The following is a 5,690-nucleotide window of genomic DNA, read 5'->3' as shown; positions in this document are numbered from 1 at the left end:
TCATTAAATGCTCATGTTAAAATACCTAGAATTTGGGACGGGCCGTTTAGCGAATTTCACGGCCTTCCCCAAAGATAATAACACGCTAGCTACTTTAGCCGCGTATTTTAATAACATTACCTTCCTAAACTCGGGTGCACATTTATGTGATCCAAATCCAAATCTCAACGAAGTCGAAATGTGTCAACAACCACGGGTGCATTTATGTGACGTGGTTCGAGACACGTTTTCACGACGTTGCAATTCTCGTTAATATAATAATGAAAGCGGTTTACGGTTAAAAAGCACATAAGCTAAAACATGTTTTGAAATCAGATAACTCCAAATATAACAGTTGAGCGACCGTGCTAGAACCACGGAACCCAGGAATGCCAAACACCTTCTCCCGAGTTAATAGAATTCCTTACTCGGATTTTTGGTTTGCGGACTGTTAACAGAGTCATAATTTCCTCGGTTCGGGATTCAACCGGTGACTAGGGACACCATTAATCTCCCAAGTGGCGACTCTGAATTTTAATAATAAATCCCGTTCCGTTTGTCCTTTAAGTGGAAAAACTCCTTTACACCCTTGTGGGGGTGTAGTGAAAAAGGAGGTGTGACAGCTCTGGCGACTCTGCTGGGGACACAAACCCAGAACTTCGGTTCAGGGTTTAAGAATTCGAGCTTAGAATAATTGTTATGTTTGGCTTTACCTGATTTTCCTACATGTTTCATGCTAAGTGTGCAAACTGTTGCTTTTTACCGCTTTGATATTATCTGAATTGTATATAAACTGTGTCGAAACCCTTCTCTTCTCACCTCCGGGGATGTCCTCGCTGGTTGAGACTCCCTATTCTGTTAGTGTCATACCCTGAAATAAGAAAGAGGATCGGACAAGTTACTAAGCCGGACGATCTTGCGGGTCCCCGGTACATAGCCCCCTCCTCGACTCGAGTTGTCTGCTCGGGTACATAGTCTAGGACCTATACCAAGGTTTTGAACCTAGAATAACTTGACCTCATGCCGGATCCCTAGTAGGAACGCTTATCTGCATCACGTGCATTTTGACATAGGGGACTCAACACAGGGGTTGGGTCCGTCTAGGACAGGTGTACCCGGAATAATGGACCATCCTGATGCATTCTACTTGTACATTTATCTGTTTTGGATTTGCATGCTGACCGGCTTTTAAAAGAAATAGCGGTATGAGGGTTAAAAAGAGATAATTACCTGTTTGGGGAAAAACCAATGTCCAAATAGCGTCGAAACTCTGCCGAATTTTTGTGAAAAATAGATAAAAAGGGAAAAAGAAAAAATTCTTAAAAAAATATATAGTTTGTTTTATCTACCAATGGAAAATGAAAAGAGGAAAAAAAAGGAGAGTTTGCATGTTTCATCATTTTCAAGGAAAAGTCAAAAAAAAAATATGTTTTCTCTAAGGTAGTTGTTGTTTAATTTTAACCCATATCCAATATGACCGAACTACGCTGGTTTGATTCTCACTGGATGTGAGATACGTAGGCAACCCTCATCGGGTCCAACCACTCTTTTTCAAAAATAGCCAAAAAAAAAATACCAAGACTTTAAGTTTTTGTCAAAATAAGTCAGGTGCCGCCATTCTTGTTTAAAATAAGCCGAATGTCCCCAAAAGGGCGCCGGAAGGCTGTTTTTGCAAGAACAGCCACCCTGAGTCGTGTTAAAATGGTTTGCGGGCACAGCCTTAAAATCTCCCTCCAGCAAGTGCTGAAAGGCCGTATTTGCCGAGCCTTTATTTCCTTAAATAAACATTTTTACACAAAATAGCCACTTTTCTTTTAAAGTCAAAATAAGTCATTAAATAGTCAGTTTTCTTTAAATAAGTCACACTTTTCCTTAAAATTCCTTGTCCAGGATGATCCAGTTGACATTGAAACTTTCTCAGTCTTGCGTCGAGTGATGCCTCGCGGGCCCCAGGGTTTGAAGCTTTGATGTATTACTAGTTAATGGAGTTTCTATTTTTGTTTTTGAGTCTGTTTTTGTAACTCCCCTTTTTGAGAAAAAGAAAAACAAATAGTCTGGTAGCTTTTGTAATCGCAGTTGTTATTAATGAAAAATTGAGAAAAATTCCCCAAAATTGTTTCATTAGTTTCGCATTCAATTTGCAAGAACTACGCTTGGTCTGATTCATGCGGGGCCATGATACGTAGGCAATCTCCATAGGATTCGGTCGTAACTAAATGAAAAAAAAAAAGAAAAACAAGAAAAGAATGAAAGGAAAGAGGTTAAAAACAAGAAAGGAAAGAAAAACAAAAGAGGGAAAGAGAAAAACAAAAGGAAAATAAGAAACCAAACAAAAGCAAACAAGAGAAGGTAAAAAGGGAGCAAAGGAAAGAAAAGAGCGGAAAATAAATTTTGAGGAAAGGAGCGAATAGGAACAAGGAAAACCAAGGCAAATAAAAAAGAAGGAAAAGAAAAGAGGGATAAATAACAGAGAAAAGCAAAAGAAAAGAGGAAAAGGCAAGAAACAAACAATGGGAAACACGAGGGAAGAATGAGAGGAAAGGCATGGCAAATAAAGAAAAAGGAAAGCCGGTATGATGCATGAAACCAAGCGAAGTCATAATAGAAATGGTTAACTGCTTAGGTGCATTCATTCCCCAAATGTGCGGTTATCTATCTGTTAATGCTCTAACTACTAACAAAGCCGTTGATGATGAGTCTAGGCAGGTGGTTTAGTTGATTGGCATCCTGGCAACCCATTCCTACAACACCCGGTCAAAAAACAAACTGAACATGACAGGCCAAGAATCAGATACCAGTATCATGGACCCGTCAAAAGAGGTAGACGTGGTGGATGTCAAAGCAATGGGGGAAGAGATGTATAAGTTGAGGCAGCAGATGGCCGAGATACATCAGGCCTGGGCCAAGGGTCAGCCGACGCCAGTTTATCCCGCCAATCCAGCATATATCCCACTTTTGGCTCAGTCCCAGGTTTCTCCTACTGTGAATTCCTCGCCAACTTTCCCTTTCTACCAACAGAGTTATGGCACCACCTCCTATCCTCCCCAAGCTCCGCTACTGAAACAAAACCCTCCTCCACCAATCACCCCTGTCTTTGTGGCGCCTCCACCTACCACATTGCAAAGATCTTCCAGTGAGCCATAGTTTCAAACTCACGACAACCAGTACTACCCTCCTGAGCCTACCTTTAAAGCCCCTGAGCCATATTCCTACACCCCTCACTTTGAGCTCCCGGTGGAAACTAACAAGCCGCTTAAGAATCCGGAACATGAAGAGATGTTTCGAAAAGTAAAAAGCCTGGAGCAATCCTTCAGGAACATGCAAGTATTGGGTGGCCAAGTCAGTGTGGCCTACAAGGATTTGTGCTTGTTTCCCGATGTCCAGTTGCCAGCAGGATTCAAGCTACCCAAGTTTGATTTATATGATGGACATGGTGATCCGGTAGCCCATTTAAGGGGATTCTGCAGCAAAATGAGAGGACCTGGGGGAAGGGACGAGTTATTAATGGCATACTTCAGTCAAAGTCTAAATGGTGCGGCCTTGGAATGGTACACTCGACAGGATCATGCTCGATGGTACACTTGGGATGATTTGGCCCAGGCGTTTGCATGCCACTTTCAGTATAATCTCGAAATTGTCCCGGACCGTCTTTCACTGACTAGAATTGAGAAAAAGCCCGGGGAAAGCTTCAGAGAGTACGATTTCCGGTGGAAGAGGAGAGATCGTTGTTGGCGATCTTCCCCTTTCTTCCACTTTTTTTTCTTTCTTTGGTTCATTTTGTTTTCTTTCCTTCTCTTATTCTTTTTCTTTTCTTTTTCTTTTCTCTTCTTTTTTCCTTTTCTTCTTTTCTTTTCTTTTTTCTTTTCTTTTCTTTCTTTTCTCTTCCTTTTTCTTTGTCACTGTTTTTCTTTTGTTTCTTTCTCCAACTAAACTTCTTCCTTTTTTCCTCGCGTGGCTTACTGAGTTTTATTTATTGATTCCCGAAAGAGGGGTATGCAAGAAAAAATAACCAAGGCTCAAAGGGACGTACCTAAAAAGGATAAAAGTGGTTGGATAGCAGAACAAAATTCCTTCGTCAATTCCATGCTCCAAAACAAGTCAAGTACAAACTACACATATTACAAACATGAGGAAAACAACCGATAACATTCTTTTGATTTGCACAAGAATACAACCATATATCCATACATTGGCCCTCTGACATTGTCATACACCAGCACATCTGGACAAAATCTTACGTCCAGACTGGCCCACGCCCTTAATTTGGGGGCAAACTTGCTTTCTTTAAACGCGGCTTCCGGAACCGGATGTGGCATGATGCAATTCAACAGTATTTCTTTATGTTTCCGTCTATCCATAGTTTCACACAATTTGGGCTCGATGATCTCAAAATGCCCATTACGTATGCCCCTCGAATGTACTTACATCTTCAACATCTTGTTTCACTTGCTTCATTACGTAACTGACTTTTAAAAACCCAGGCGAAATTATGCGTGCTATGTCATGTCACCATGATACCGACAGTGAAAAAGAATTGCTAAAAGGAGAAGAAACCTAAACAAAATGAATAGCAAATGGCAGGGAAACAGAGATTGCAATTAGACTGACGATGAAAGAGGTTTAACACCGGAGAACAAACAGGACAAAACTAGACAACTACATAACAGCTATTCACGGCAAAGTGAAAAAAATACGGGTTTGTAAGTCACAAGATAATATCCGGATACAACCTGAAAACCTAACACCGGACAACAAGAATGACAACAAATAAGCCACCAGAAACTCACACTCTAGCTAACAAGAGTTGGAGCGTCTTTCCAATCACCAAACTGCAACCTTGCCACTTTGATTTGCCATCAAAATTGCTGGGACCTTCCCAATTCAATATGCATGACTTGCATTCAATGAGTTCCCCAAGAGATCGCCATGCTCCCTGTCAATGTCATTGATCACCAACTTAACCCACTTACCTTCGAATCATTTCTTTCCTATTTCCCTTTTCAAGAACGACAATCTTCAATGCTATGCCCTTGGACATTAGAGTGGTACATGCATCGTATAAGTAGGATCAAAGCCTTTTGCATTGGGTCTGGAGTATAGCCGAGGAGCGGCTCAATCAGGCCAGTAATGCCTTAACTTTTCAAAACAAGTCGTGTAGGATTCCCCAAATTGGCGTGAAAACTATTTCCTTCCTCTGTTCTCCTCCCTGCCCTGTTTTCGAGGTTGTTGGCGTGCTCGAAAATGTTGTGAAGGCAAGGACGAATTATGCAGGTGCTGGTGGCTTCGCCATAGGGAGTGACCTGATTGTTGGACATATGACCGATACATTGTTCGGAGGATAATACTAAGGTGGATTATGTGGAGCTCGGGGAATAGGTTTGGGATTGGGGTCGAGGTTGGTTTGTAATATAGTAATAGGCCCTGGACCAAGCTCTTGATTCAACTACTTGTAACATCTTCTTTCTTTTTCTTTCCCAATACCCCTCCAATGCCGCTCTGGATAGCCTAGATAGTTGCCTGATTGTTGAATAGCTTATGATTTTGTTGGATTTAAGCCCCTCCTCCACCATACTTCCTATTTTTACTACCCGTTGAAAGATTTTCCTATTGCTGACACCAAGTGACCATAGTAGGTGTGCTCCAAAGCCTGCAAGAAGTAATCAACCCATCTCGCTTTTTCATTGGAGGATCCGACTCTTCCGCTTGCTCTC

Source organism: Nicotiana attenuata, unplaced genomic scaffold (assembly GCF_001879085.1).
Source record: "Nicotiana attenuata strain UT unplaced genomic scaffold, NIATTr2, whole genome shotgun sequence".
NCBI lineage: Eukaryota > Viridiplantae > Streptophyta > Magnoliopsida > Solanales > Solanaceae > Nicotiana > Nicotiana attenuata.
The sequence above is the reverse complement of the archived record's forward strand: the minus strand, read 5'-3'. Positions refer to the sequence as shown.